Source organism: Hyla sarda, chromosome 8 (assembly GCF_029499605.1).
Source record: "Hyla sarda isolate aHylSar1 chromosome 8, aHylSar1.hap1, whole genome shotgun sequence".
In the NCBI taxonomy this organism is placed as follows: domain Eukaryota; kingdom Metazoa; phylum Chordata; class Amphibia; order Anura; family Hylidae; genus Hyla; species Hyla sarda.
In genome coordinates, this window is record NC_079196.1 from 40,811,810 (window position 1) to 40,827,519 (window position 15,710).

Consider the following 15,710-nt stretch of genomic DNA (forward strand, 5'->3'; position numbering starts at 1 on the left):
TTTTCTGCCAATCTAGAAGAACACCGCCAGCATGTCCGTATGGTTCTTCAGAGACTTCATGACAATCAACTCTATGCCAAAATAGAGAAATGTCTGTTTGAATGCCAATCTCTTCCTTTCCTAGGATACTTGGTCTCTGGCCAGGGACTACAAATGGATCCAGACAAACTCTCTGCCGTCTTTGGGGTTCGCCAATTATTACAGGCAATTTATTCCACATTTTTCTACCGTTGTGGCTCCTATCGTGGCTTTAACCAAAAAAAATGCCGATCCCAAGTCTTGGCCTCCTCAAGCGGAAGACGCCTTTAAACGGCTCAAGTCTGCCTTTTCTTCGGCTCCCGTGCTCTCCAGACCTGACCCTTCCAAACCCTTCCTATTGGAGGTTGATGCCTCCTCAGTGGGAGCTGGAGCTGTCCTTCTACAAAAAAATTCTTCCGGGCATGCTGTTACTTGTGGTTTTTTTTCTAGGACCTTCTCTCCGGCGGAGAGGAACTACTCCATCGGGGATCGAGAGCTTCTAGCCATTAAATTAGCACTTGAGGAATGGAGGCATCTGCTGGAGGGATCAAGATTTCCAGTTATTATTTACACCGATCACAAGAACCTCTCCTACCTCCAGTCTGCCCAACGGCTGAATCCTCGCCAGGCCAGGTGGTCTCTGTTCTTTGCCCGATTTAATTTTGAAATTCACTTTCGGCCTGCCGATAAGAACATTAGGGCCGATGCTCTCTCTCGTTCCTCGGATGCTTCTGAAGTTGAACTCTCTCCGCAACACATCATTCCTCCTGACTGCCTGATTTCCACTTCTCCAGCCTCCATCAGGCAAACTCCTCCAGGAAAGACCTTTGTTTCTCCACGCCAACGCCTCAGAATCCTCAAATGGGGTCACTCCTCCCATCTCGCAGGTCATGCGGGCATCAAGAAATCTGTGCAACTCATCTCTCGCTTCTATTGGTGGCCGACTCTGGAGACGGATGTTGTGGACTTTGTGCGAGCCTGCACTATCTGTGCCCGGGATAAGACTCCTCGCCAGAAGCCCGCTGGTTTTCTTCATCCTCTGCCTGTCCCCGAACAGCCTTGGTCTCTGATTGGTATGGATTTTATTACTGATTTACCCCCTTCCCGTGGCAACACTGTTATTTGGGTGGTCGTTGATCGATTCTCCAAAATGGCACATTTCATCCCTCTTCCTGGTCTTCCTTCAGCGCCTCAGTTGGCTAAACAATTTTTTGTACACATTTTTCGTCTTCACGGGTTGCCTACGCAGATCGTCTCGGATAGAGGCGTCCAATTCGTGTCTAAATTCTGGAGGGCCCTCTGTAAACAACTCAAGATTAAATTAAATTTTTCTTCTGCATATCATCCTCAATACAATGGACAAGTAGAAAGAGTTAACCAGTTCTTGGGTGATTATTTACGACATTTTGTTTCCTCCCGCCAGGATGACTGGGCAGATCTTCTTCCATGGGCCGAATTCTCGTATAACTTCAGAGTCTCTGAATCTTCCTCCAAATCCCCATTTTTCGTGGTGTACGGCCGTCACCCTCTTCCCCCCCTCCCTACCCCGTTGCCCTCTGGTCTGCCCGCTGTGGATGAAATTTCTCGTGACCTTTCCATCATATGGAGAGAGACCCAAAATTCTCTCTTACAGGCTTCATCACGCATGAAGAAGTTCGCGGATAAGAAAAGAAGAGCTCCTCCCATTTTTTCCCCTGGAGACAAGGTATGGCTCTCCGCTAAATATGTCCGCTTCCGTGTCCCTAGCTACAAGTTGGGACCACGCTATCTTGGTCCTTTCAAAATTTTGTGCCAGATTAATCCTGTCTCTTACAAACTTCTTCTTCCTCCTTCTCTTCGTATTCCTAATGCCTTTCACGTTTCTCTTCTTAAACCACTTATCATCAACCGTTTCTCTCCCAAATCTGTTCCTCCCACTCCTGTTTCCGGCTCCTCGGACATCTTCTCCGTCAAAGAAATTCTGGCATCCAAAAAGGTCAGAGGGAAAACCTTTTTTTTAGTGGATTGGGAGGGTTGTGGTCCAGAAGAGAGATCCTGGGAACCTGAGGACAATATCCTAGACAAAAGTCTGCTCCTCAGGTTCTCAGGCTCTAAGAAGAGGGGGAGACCCAAGGGGGGGGGTACTGTTACGCCGAGCGCTCCGGGTCCCCGCTCCTCCCCGGAGCGCTCGCTACACTCTCCTCACTGCAGCGCTCCGGTCAGATCCACTGACCCGGGGCGCTGCGATACCGCCTCCAGCCGGGATGCGATTCGCGATGCGGGTAGCGCCCGCTCGCGATGCGCACCCCGGCTCCCGTACCTGACTCGCTCCCCGTCGGTCCTGTCCCGGCGCGCGCGGCCCCGCTCCTTAGGGCGCGCGCGCGCCGGGTCTTTGCGATTTAAAGGGCCACTGCGCCGCTGATTGGCGCAGTGGTTCCAATTAGTCTGATCACCTGTGCACTTCCCTATATCACCTCACTTCCCCTGCACTTCCTTGCCGGATCTTGTTGCCATCGTGCCAGTGAAAGCGTTTCCTTGTGTGTTCCTAGCCTGTGTTCCAGACCTCCTGCCGTTGCCCCTGACTACGATCCTTGCTGCCTGCCCCGACCTTCTGCTACGTCCGACCTTGCTTCTGTCTACTCCCTTGTACCGCGCCTATCTTCAGCAGCCAGAGAGGTGAGCCGTTGCTAGTGGATACGACCTGGTCACTACCGCCGCAGCAAGACCATCCCGCTTTGCGGCGGGCTCTGGTGAAAACCAGTAGTGACTTAGAACCGGTCCACTAGCACGGTCCTCGCCATCCCTCTCTGGCACAGAGGATCCACCTCCTGCCAGCCGGCATCGTGACAATATGGCATCCCAATTGAAGTGATTAATGAGATTTCTTAATTAAATTTTTATTTAATAAAAAAAAAATTTTTTACATTTTTTAAAATCCCTTTTTGAGGACCCAATCTGGTGAGCATTGAGCTGGCGGTCTGCCACGAGGCGAGCTACCACCTGTTCCAGCCCCTGTCTCTCAGCGCCCCCTGAGTGTCCACTTCAAAAACAGGGACTGCAGCCCCAGCAACTTCTTGTCCTTCTAAAGGACACCATATAGGTGTACGTACAGTTTACAGTTATGAGAGGTGGATAATACGCTCCCTTAAAACTGTTTTAGGCTACAAAAACAAGTGTTTAGCTTTGGCTCACCTTTCACAGTAAGTAGGCCCAAATTAGTTTAACAGGAAAATATATTAAGTACACCACGTAGGTGTACATACAGTTAACACTTATGAGAGGAGGACTATACGCTCTGCTTCAAACTGTGTAAGGCTACAAAAACAAGTGTGTGGCTTTGGCTGGCCTTTCACAGTAACCAGGCCCAAATTTGTTTAACAGGAAAAAAACGTACACCACATAGGTGTATGTACAGTTTACACTTATGAGAGGTGGAAAATACGCTCACTTAAAACTGTATTAGGCTACAAAAACAAATGTGTAGCTTTGGCTGGCCTTTCACAGTAAGTAGGCCCAAATAAGTTTGACAGGAAAGAAGAAAATAAATGTACACCACCTGTGTATGCACAGGTTACACTTATGAGAAGACAATACGTTCTGCTATGCAACCTGTATTAGGCACTAAAATCAGGTGACTGACTTTTCGTGCTCACCCTAACTGGCTCCTATTAGCTTTAGAGATGTAGTACACACTAGTGCTGAAACACAGAGTTGCTGTGTAGTAGAGCCCAGTACAGTATTATTATGCACTAATAGAAGATGACAATGGCTTTCAGTGCTCAGCCTAACTGGCCCTTATTAGCTCTAGGTGTTGTTGTACACCCCACCCACTGCAGCAGTACAGAGCCGCTGTGTAGTACAGCCCAGTACAGTATTATTATGCACTAATAGCAGGTGACAATGGCTTTTAGTACTTAGCCTAACTGGCCCCTATAAGCTTTAGAGTTGTTGTACACCCCAGTACAGCAGTACAGAGTCGCTGTGTAGTACACCCAAGAGTGTACTTTCTTTCTCTCTCTCTCTTCCCTGTCAATGCTTCTCTGCAGTGATTTGGGCTTATGGTGAATCGCTGCTGTAAAGCTGTTTTTCTGTGCAACACACACACTGCTCTCTCTCTCTAAAATAAAACACTCTCTCTGACATAAAACGCGGAAATGGCTGGCCACAAGATGGGTGCCAATAATATATAGGGCTGTGACATCACAGGGCTGGCTGCTGATGCAATTCAGGGTCATCCCGCCTACCCTGTCTTCCCAGAGTTCCTTGCCCCATGTCCTCACATGTAGATCCACCATTTTAGATGCCCTGGAGCCTGGACCACACTAAATGGAGTTTAATTAAGCGATTCATTTCATGGAATCACGGCGAAATTCGTATTTGTTACGGATCAAATTTTTTCTGAAATTCGTAACAAATTCGGATTCATCATATTCAATTCGCTCTTCCCTATCCATGGACAAATCGCATATGCATAAATTATGGGGGGGGGGGAATTTACCAAGACTATCCACTCACCATCTTTGGTAAAAAGTCCGGCTGTGTATGACATTTTTGCCAGCTCTGAGCTAGTCTAGATTTCAGCCACAACATACACCAGATCTCTAGTATGTTGTATATTTTAGTAAATGTGGCATGTGATTAGGCTATGCCCCTTTATTCTTAACCCCACACACTTGTTTAAACCTGCGTTGATGGAATTAAAAGGGCAAAAAGTTACACAATTTTGCCAAACTGAGTGCTTTTGCAAAAATGTGCCACTTTTTCTTCCAAATCACTGGCACGTGGCCTTTATAAATTCCCTCTTGTGCTTATAGTTCACATAGTAAAATTACTGATTCAGGTCACAGTGGATTGGACTTATTTTTGGACGGTTCCACGTACTCCTGTATATGATGCCCTGGACTCGGTTACTTACGGTAATTATATTCCTCACACTCTCTTATGCCGAGAATGTTGACCGTATTGATTTTCATAATGCTTGCTTTTTGCTGGGCGGCCGCCTATTGTAGCCATGTCCTCTCCATGTGGATTCGAGGAGCCTTCACTGCCTTCACCTTACTTTTTCACTGCTAAACTGCTAAAGAGACAATCAATGGATCTGACCACAACATTAGGAGTGGAGAATGTGAGAAATGGTTGCTGCAAACCATCAGTCTTCTAAAACACTTCAGGGAAATGGCGTCCCAGCTCATGAATAAATATGCTGCTAAAGAGCAGTCTACCTGTCTGAGCCTCATCTATAACTTCCCCCCCCGCTTCATTACAGTCCCATATCTCTCTGTCAGAGTCAATGACTATGGAGGTCTGGCTGCTTTTAGTGTTTTGTCGGTCTGAATTGTTGGCTTTGTGGGAATATCGGAAGGTGCAAAATTAGCAGGAGGGTTCAAAGGAGTTTGTCAAGTTTGTCTTGAAAACTGCTTTTATTTTTGCCATCAGATAAACTTGGATGTTTATTCATGTATCTATGTCAGATTTAAAGGGGAGCTCCAAAACTTTTAAAGAAGTAGATGAGATGTATGGCTGCCTAATGGCAGAATCAGCACTTCTCTTGTCTACAGTCTATGGGGGAGATTTATCAAAACCTGTGCAAAGGAAAAGTTGCACAGTTGCCCAGTTGCCCAGTTGCCCAGTTGCCCATAGCAACAAATTAGATAGCTTCTTTCACTTTGCAGAGGCCTTTTTAAAATTGAAAGAAGCGATCTGATTGGTTGCTATGGGTAACTGGGCAACTTTTCCTCTGGACAGGATTTGATAAATCTCCCCCTATGTTTGTGGGGTGAAAGCTGTTTTTTTGTTCAAATAACAGGGTTCTGTGAATCAGGAGAAGCTGGATCCCCAAACCCAGTTGTCTGTATTCAATAGTAACCGCATCCGTAGGACGCTTTTACAATTCAATTCTTAGTGGCCGGCGGTGAACCCCTGCAGGACTTAGGCAACGTAATGACGTACTCATGCTGCCTACATCCGTATCCTGGCTAACAGAGGTTAGAGCAGCACCAAGCATGGTCTGTGCAGGAGCAGGTGTGGGGTAGGTAAGTATATTATGTACAATTGGGACCCAGTATATGGATTAAAGGGGTATTCTGGCCATAGACATTTTATCCCCTATCCAAAGGATAGGGGATAAGATGTCTGAGCGCGCGGGGGGGCTCACCGCTGGGACCCCCCGCGATCTCCGCGCAGCACCTGGAACAGGAGACGTGACGTCACGCCACGCCATTCATGTCTTTGGGAGGGGGTGTGACAGCACGCAATGCCTCCTCCCATAGACATGATTGGAGGGGTGTGGCATGACATCACTAGGGGGTGGGGCGTGATGTCACAGCTTCAGTCCTGGAAACACAGAGGTTTCCAAGACTGGAGCAGCAGCCCAGCATAGAATGTGGGTGCTGCATGGTGAGCCACGCCCCCTCATGATGTCGCGCCATGTCCCCTCCATTCATGTCTATGGGGGGGCGTGACGTGCTTCAATGCCCCCTCCCCTAGACATGAATGGATGGGGCGTGGCATGACATCACTTCTCCAGTCCTGGAAACACAGAGGTTTCCGAGATTGGAGATGCAGGGGCTTCATGGCGATTGCAGGGGGGCCCCCGTGATCAGACATCTTATCACCTATCCTTTGGATAGGAGACAAGATGTACATGACCAAAATAACAGGGATGTGGGTGTGCAGTATTTGGATAGTCCAGTTGTTATTTTTTTTTTATGCTGGCATTCTGGACAGGTAAAGAATAAACAAAGTTTCCTCATGGAGCACTCCTATAGGGCCCAGAAGGCAAGTGAAAAGAAGGGGTTAATATTATTATTATTATCATCATCATCAACAACAACAACGTAAATGTGATGTTTAATAAAGATATATGATAGGTAAATTAACCCTAACCTACCCCCTTACATGAAGGATGGGGTTTTTGTCTTAAAGGGGTAGTCCAGTGGTAAAAAACGTATCCCCTATCCTAAGGATAGGGGAGAAGTTTGAGATCGCGGGGGGTCCGACCACTGGGGCCCCCTGCGATCTCTCTTTATGGGGGCCAGGCTCTCCGGCCAGATAGCGGGTGTCGACCTCCACACGAAGCGGCGGCCGACACGCCCCCTCAATACGCAGAGTCGGAGATTGCCGAAGGCAGCGCTTCGGCTCTGCCATAGAGTTGTATTGAGGGGGCGTGTCGGCCGCCGCTTCGTGCGGAGATCGACACGCCCCCTTCCCACGGGCTGTCGGGGCTCCGTACAGGAGATCGCAGGGGGCCCCAGCGGTCGGACCCCCCGCGATCTCAAACTTATCCCCTATCTTTAGGATAGGGGATAAGTTGTTCACCACTGAGTCACCACTGGACTACTCCTTTAAGTCCCATGAAAGTATGTAGGACTTCCAGTACCTTACTACTCTGCATCTCTTGGTGAGTACATCAGTCTGGCCACACCCCTCCAGCATGCCATAACCCATCTCACAAAGCCACACCCATCATTTAAGCCACACCCCTTTTATTTTCTACCCTTTTTGTGCTTTAGTCCAGCAAGTCATGCAAGTCATGCCCACTTCCACAAAACCACGCCTCCAAGTATTTTCTTCTATGTTGCTTTTCCTTCCCAACAAGGATGAAGTAGGAAAAACCGGGCAACTGCGGGTACTCAGCTAGTATATATATATAAAACTCAACGTGTGTATGTGTGTAAGCGTGTGTGTGTGTGTATGCGTGTGTGTATGTGTGTGTGTATATATATGTATGTATGTGTGTATGTATGTATGTATGTGTGTATGTATGTGTGTATGTTCCAGCATCACTTCCAAACGGCTAAAGATATTAACATGAAACTTGGCACACGTGTTACTTATATGTCAACAACAAACATAGGATAGGTAATTTAACCCTTACCCACCCCCATTTGCCAGGGGCGGGGATTTTATTTAAAGTCCCATAAAAGTCTAGGGGAAATATATGTTACTGCATTACTTCCATGGAGATATTTCGATAATACTTGGTCACATGTTACTTATATGTCCACTTAAAATATAAGATGGTTAATTTAACCCTTAACTACCCCCATTTGTGAGGGTCGGGGTTTTTGTTTAAAGTCCCATGCAAATCAATGGGGAAATGTATGTTCCCACATAACTTCCGTACGGCTGGAGATATTTCAATACCTGGTACACATATTACTTATATGTCAAATAAAAAGATTTGATAGTTAAATTAACCCTTACCTACATCCTTGTATAAAAGATGGGTTTTTGTTTCAAGTCCCATGCAAGTATATGGGACTTCCAGTACCTTACTTCACAAGCTCCGCTCTGCATCTCCTGGTGTCAATGTGTCAATCCGGCTTGCAAGCCACACCCATCTCACAAATACATGCCCACATTTTAAGCCACACCCCTTTTATTCTCTACCCTTTTTGTGCATCGGTCTGACTTGCAAATCACGCCCAGTCCCACAAAGCCATGCCCCCTTCTATTTTCAGCTTACAATATCTTCATCAAATCAGTCCCATCTGAGGACAGGATATGAGGATGGGACATAAGGACGGGATATGAGGATGGGATATAAGGACGGGAAATGAGGTCAAGATAGGAGGACGGGAAATGAGGTCAAGATGGGAGGTTGGGATATGAGGATGGCATATGAGGTTGAGATATGAGGACGGAATATGAGGACGGGATAGGAGGTCGGGATAGGAGGTCGAGATATGAGGATGGGATATGAGGTCGGGATATGAGGTCGAGATAGGAGGACAGGATAGGAGGTCAGGATAGGAGGTCGGGATAGGAGGTAGAGATATGATGACTGGATATGAGGGTGGGATATGAGGACGGGATATGAGGTTGAGATATGAGGATGAGATATGGGGTTGGGATATTACAACAATAAATGAGGACGGGATATGAAGTCAAAAGCTTCCTTCTTTGTTGATTTTCCTTCCCAACTAGGATCAGGAAGGTAAAACCGGGCAATGCCGGGTACTCAGCTAGTATAATGATACAATCAATGTAGTCAGGGTTGAAATCAGAAATATCTGGGCCCCCTAAGACAAATAGTCATTGCCCTAAAATTCTCTGTATTCTACTCCATTATGTACGATTGTTGGGGAACAATAAAACAATGTTAATTCCATACTATATGTATTGGGTCCAGGGGAAAAACAGGATAAAGTGGAAATCTATTATGTTAACTATCAATATGTAATTTATTATGTTATCTATTAAGTTAACTATTATATATGTAATCTATTATGCTATGTATCATTAAACCTTGTAGCTCTTGTGCAATGACTGGTGGGTGAGTTTTTACCCCTTATTTGCCTGGGCCCCTGACAGCTCCTGCACTGCCCTGATTGGGGCCCTTAATGTAATATGGTATGCCTATTAAACACGAGTCCATTGATGCATTTCCACCTTCTATTTCCGTGAACCTCCATTATCATAAATATCCCTGAGAATCTTCGCTTTATAACAGGGTCTTTGAAGGCTTTAGAGCCGTACATAGACATGACTGACAGGTCCGCAGAGATAAGCGAGAGCTCCGGTTAATGCATTGTGTTTCATATGACTACAGGATATGTCAGGAATATTGAAAAACCCTTCTAAAAAGTTTCCTTTGTGTTAAGGTTTGGGGATAGAAGTAGTCTCAGGCACTTGGCGACAGTACTGATGAAACAGATGAAGCAGATGAAATGTCCGTCATTGTTTTTTTAAATACATTTTAAAACCTTAAAAGAGGTTTTATGTTGGTATCAGGGGGAAAAACAGCGAATAACACAGGTATCATCCAGCCACACAATAAGTGCATAGAGCTATATACTGTAATATAGGAGGCCTCATCATCTGCTCATCACTAGTGTTGAGCGGCATAGGCCATATTCGAATTCGCGAATATTCGCGAATATATGGACGAATATTCGTCATATATTCGCGAATATTCGCATACTCGTTATATTCTCGTTTTATTTTCGCATATGCGAAAATTAGCGTATGCGAAAATTTACATATGTGAATATTAGCATATACAAAATTAGCATACGCGAAAATTCACATATGCGAAAATTAACATGTGTGAATATTAGTATACACAAAATTAGCATACGTGAAAATTCGCATATGCGAAAATTAACATATGTGAATATTAGCATACACAAAATTAGCATACGCGAAAATTCGCATATGCTAAAATTAGAATATGCGATTTTTCGCACGCCAGTCTCACACAGTAGTATTACAGCCTTCTTTACACCACACAAGCTGGAAGCAGAGAGGGGTGATCACTGTGATGTGTACTGTGAAAAAAACAAAAACAAAAAAACGAATATTCGTAATTACGAATATATAGCGCTATATTTGCGAAATTTGCAAATTCGCGAATATGCGATATTCACGAATAATATTCGAATTGCGAATATTCGTGAGCAACACTACTCATCACAGAGGTGGAGGCATGTTATGTCTATCAGGGTATTTTAACTCCTTTAAATCATAGCAATTTGTGGCAACAACATTTTAGTTCTTAGAATATTTTTTTTTAAGGGGTTCTCCAGTGGAAAACTTTTTTTTTAACCAACTGGTGCCAAAAAGTTAAACAGATTTGTAAATTACATCTATTTAAAAATCTTAATCCTTTCAGTACTTATCAGCTGCTGTATGCTCCAGAGGAAGTTGTGTAGTTCTTTTCAGTCTGATCACAGTGCTCTCTGTCCATGTCAGGAACTGTCCAGAGCAGGAGAGGTTTGATATGGGAATTTGTTCCTGGTCTGGACAGTTCCTAATATGAACCGAGGTGTCAGCAGAGAGCACTGTGGTCAGACTGGAAAGAACAGCACAACTTCCTCTGGAGCATACAGCAGCTGATAAGTACTGGAAGGCTACATTTTTTTTTATATAGAAGTCATTTACAAATCTGTTTGTCTGTCTGGCACCAGTAGATTCAAAACATTTTTTTTCCCCTCCAGAGTACCCCTTTAATCCCCACCTCCCAAGAGCCATAACAATTGTACTTTTCTGTTGCCATAGCTGTATTGAGATTTGTTTTTGTGGGATACATTTTTATAGTACCACTGTACAAAAAAATGTTAAATTTTTAGATGGAATAAAATAAAAAAATCCGACAAAACAAAATAAATCTATTTTTGGTGCAAAACAACAAAACACTATTTTGTAACTTTTTTTGTGTCATGATCTTTATTTTGTATCAGTACCATTTTATTTTCGTTGGAACTTTTTGATGTATATCTCTTAATTTTTTTCTGGCTTATGAAGTGACGTAAAATGGTGTTGAAGGAACACTAAGGGCTTGTTCACAAAGAGGAATTTCTTAAAAATTCAGCTTGGAAATTCTGTTTTCAATGAGATTCTGCTGCACATGCAGATTGTCTGTGGCAGAAACATTTCTATCTAACACAGGTCAGTGAAACATGCAAAATGTGCGGGCAGATAACCATTCGGCGTATCTAGTTTGCCCAATATTCTGAATGCTATGAATAGTCCCTATCTTATATAAAGGATAGCCTTATACCTATCCCTATCTTATATAAAGGATAGCCTTATACCTATCCCTATCTTATATGAAGGATAGCCTTATGCTTATCTCTATCTTATATGAAGGATAGCCTTATACTTATCCCTATCTTATATAAAGGATAGCCTTATGCCTATCCCTATCTTATATGAAGTATAGCCTTATGCCTATCCCTATCTTATATGAAGGATAGCCTTATACCTATCCCTATCTTATATAAAGGATAGCCTTATACCTATCCCTATCTTATATGAAGGATAGCCTTATACCTATCCCTATCTTATATAAAGGATAGCCTTATACCTATCCCTATCTTATATGAAGGATAGCCTTATACCTATCCCTATCTTATATGAAGTATAGCCTTATGCCTATCCCTATCTTATATGAAGGATAGCCTTATACCTATCCCTATCTTATATAAAGGATAGCCTTATACCTATCCCTATCTTATATAAAGGATAGCCTTATACCTATCCCTATCTTATATGAAGGATAGCCTTATGCCTATCTCTATCTTATATGAAGGATAGCCTTATACTTATCCCTATCTTATATAAAGGATAGCCTTATACCTATCCCTATCTTATATAAAGTATAGACTTATGCCTATCCCTATCTTATATGAAGGATAACCTTATGCCTATCCCTATCTTATATGAAGAATAGCCTTATACCTATCTTATATGAAGGGTAGCCTTATACCTATCCCTATCTTATATAAAGTATAGACTTATGCCTATCCCTATCTTATATGAAGGGTAGCCTTATAACTATCCCTATCTTATATGAAGGATAGCCTTATACCTATCCCTATCTTATATAAAGTATAGACTTATGCCTATCCCTATCTTATATGAAGGATAACCTTATGCCTATCCCTATCTTATATGAAGGATAGCCTTATACCTATCCCTATCTTATATGAAGAATAGCCTTATACCTATCCCTATCTTATATGAAGAATAGCCTTATACCTATCCCTATCTTATATATAGGATAGTCTTATACCTATCCCTATCTTATATGAAGGATAGCCTTATACCTATCCCTATCTTATATATAGGATAGTCTTATACCTATCCCTATCTTATATGAAGGATAGCCTTATGCCTATCCCTATCTTATATGAAGGATAGCCTTATACCTATCTCTATCTTATATGAAGGATAGCCTTATACCTATCCCTATCTTATATGAAGGATAGCCTTATACCTATCCCTATCTTATATATAGGATAGTCTTATACCTATCCCTATCTTATATGAAGGATAGCCTTATACCTATCCCTATCTTATATGAAGAATAGCCTTATACCTATCCCTATCTTATATATAGGATAGTCTTATACCTATCCCTATCTTATATGAAGGATAGCCTTATACCTATCCCTATCTTATATGAAGAATAGCCTTATACCTATCCCTATCTTATATATAGGATAGTCTTATACCTATCCCTATCTTATATGAAGGATAGCCTTATGCCTATCCCTATCTTATATGAATGATAGCCTTATGCCTATCTCTATCCTATATGAAGGATAGCCTTATGCCTATGCCTATTTTATATGAAGGATAGCCTTATGCCCATCCCTATCTTATATGAAGGATAGCCTTATGCCTATTCCTATCTTATATGAAGTATAGCCTTATGCCTATCCCTATCTTATATGAAGGATAGCCTTATGCCTATCTCTATCTTATATGAAGGATAGCCTTATGCCTATTTTATATGAAGGATAGCCTTATGCCTATCCCTATCTTATATGAAGGATAGCCTTATGCCTATCCCTATCTTATATAAAGGATAGCCTTATGCCTATTCCTATCTTATATGAAGTATAGCCTTATGCCTATCCCTATCTTATATGAAGGATAGCCTTATGCCTATCTCTATCTTATATGAAGGATAGCCTTATGCCTATGCCTATTTTATATGAAGGATAGCCTTATGCCTATCTCTATCTTATATGAAGGATAGCCTTATGCCTATGCCTATTTTATATGAAGGATAGCCTTGTCTATCCCATGTATGCTTAATCTCCATCGCTGTATATGCAGCTACCACTTCTGCAGGAAGTCTATTCCATGCATCCACTAATTTCACGGAAAAATGCGCAATATATTTAGCATAATACATTATAATCCCTAATTTTCCCAACTCAGACTCAGGGAGGAAGAAAATGCACGGAGAGTGAGGGCGGGCTCGGTGCTTACCTGGGACATGCCCCTTCCTGAGCAGTGGTTGTCAGAATAAATGAGCAGCAGAACAGAAGGATTTGAGCGCTAAACACAGAAGCTAGACACATAAAAAAAAAGACATGTAAAGCATCAGTATGACCTGGTGAGTAACATATAGAAGCATTTTTGTTTTTTTCTGTGACAAGTACACTTGAAAGGGCGAGAAAGAAAAAAGCAAAAGTGCAAAAAATGAAAAATGTCCTTATGGGGTTAAATCTTTCCTCCCAGCCAGGATTATAACTTGCACACTTGGAATAATGATACAAATAATAATAATAATTATAAATGCTAATAATAATAATTATTATTATGTGTATTATTATTATTATTATTATTATTACTAGAGATGAGCGAACTTACAGTAAATTCGATTCGTCACAAACTTCTCGGCTCGGCGGTCCCTGACTTTTCCTGCGTAAATTAGTTCAGCCTTCAGGTGCTCCGGTGGGCTGGAAAAGGTGGATACATTCCTAGGAAAGAGTCTCCTAGGACTGTATCCACCTTTTCCAGTCCATCGGAGCACCTGAAAGCTGAACTAATTTATGCAGGAAAAGTCAACTGCCGAGCCGAGAAGTTTGTGACGAATCGAATTTACTGTAAGTTCGTTCATCTCTAATTATTATCATTATTATTAATAATTATTATTATTTATAATTATTATAATTATTATTTACAATAATAATTATGATTATTATTATTATAAATAATAACAATAATAATTCTACATAATTATTATTTATAATAATAATAATACAAATAATAATAATAATCATAAAATAATAATGCAAATAATAATGATAATAAATATTCCCCCTTATTTGCATTGTTTTCTGTCATAGTCCAGGATATCCTTCTCACTGTGGACAGTTATGGGGTACCATATCCTCCAATAATTTCCCCCTTTATCTGATCGGAGGCGGGGGTCTACATTCAGGTAAACATGTAACCATCCATTCAGCCTTCAGATTAATGGGAGTGTTTAGTCTGTGAGTCACTGTCTACCTGAGGATCTAGGTGGGTGGATGCCCGGAGTTTCATGTGTACTTGTTTAATCCAAGTCTTGCTCTTGTAGACGTCTTTATTTGAATAGCGTATCTTGGCACTGATATTGTCTTTTTTACAATTTCCTCAAGAACTAGACCAGACGTCACCGTTCATGTTTGAGCCATAAGGTTGCTCATTGGTACGACAAATGCATTTGTCATATCTTCTGCAAATACAGTGTAATGTAATTGTGTTTATGATCTACTGCCCAGGTGGAAGGCAGCGCACAGTGTTTTCCAAACAGTGTGTCTCCAGCTGTTGCAAAACTACAACTCCCAGCATGCCCGGACAGCCGAAGGCTGTCCGGGCATGCTGGGAGTTGTAGTTTTGCAACAGCTGGAGACACACTGTTTGGAAAACACTGTTGTAGTGGCTCTAAATTTAAACCTGTTGACAGGTTTTGTAGGTGAAGTGTATAGATATGACAACTGACACTATACAACTATATATAGGGGTCTACACCTATATATGGGGGCACAGAGGGGGCCTACAACTATATATGGGGGCACAGTATAGGCCTACAATTTTATATATGGGGAACAGAGGAGGCCCACAACTATATATGGGGAACAGTATAGGCCCACAACCCTATATGGGGGCACAGTGTAGGCCTACAACTATATATGGGGGCACAGAGGAGGCCTACAACTATATATGGGGGCACAGTATAGGCCTACAGCTATATATGGGGGCACAGAGGAGGCCTACAACTCTATATGGGTGCACAGAGGGGGCCTACAACTCTATATGGAGACACAGAGGGGGCCTTCAACTCTATATGGGGGCACAGTGGGGCCTACAACTGTATATGGGGGCACAGAGGGGGCCTACAACTATATATGGGGCACAGAGGGGGCCTACAACTATATATGAGGGCACAGTATAGGCCTTCAACTATATATGGGGCACAGAGGGGGCGT

The 15,710-nt window shown here is 42.7% G+C and overlaps 1 protein-coding gene across 1 annotated transcript in view; it reads right to left on the bottom strand.

The window, feature by feature from the left end:
- The window catches only part of ITGB6 (integrin subunit beta 6), a 163,321-nt gene extending 148,446 nt beyond the window's left edge, over positions 1 to 14,875 (bottom strand). The window contains exons 1-2 of the mRNA XM_056533687.1: positions 14,749 to 14,875; positions 13,723 to 13,804 (exon numbers count right to left, since the gene is read on the bottom strand). The gene's annotated coding sequence lies outside the window, so the exon portion shown is untranslated. The remainder of the gene's footprint in view (positions 1 to 13,722; positions 13,805 to 14,748) is intronic.
- Between the last annotated feature and the right edge of the window lie 835 nt (positions 14,876 to 15,710).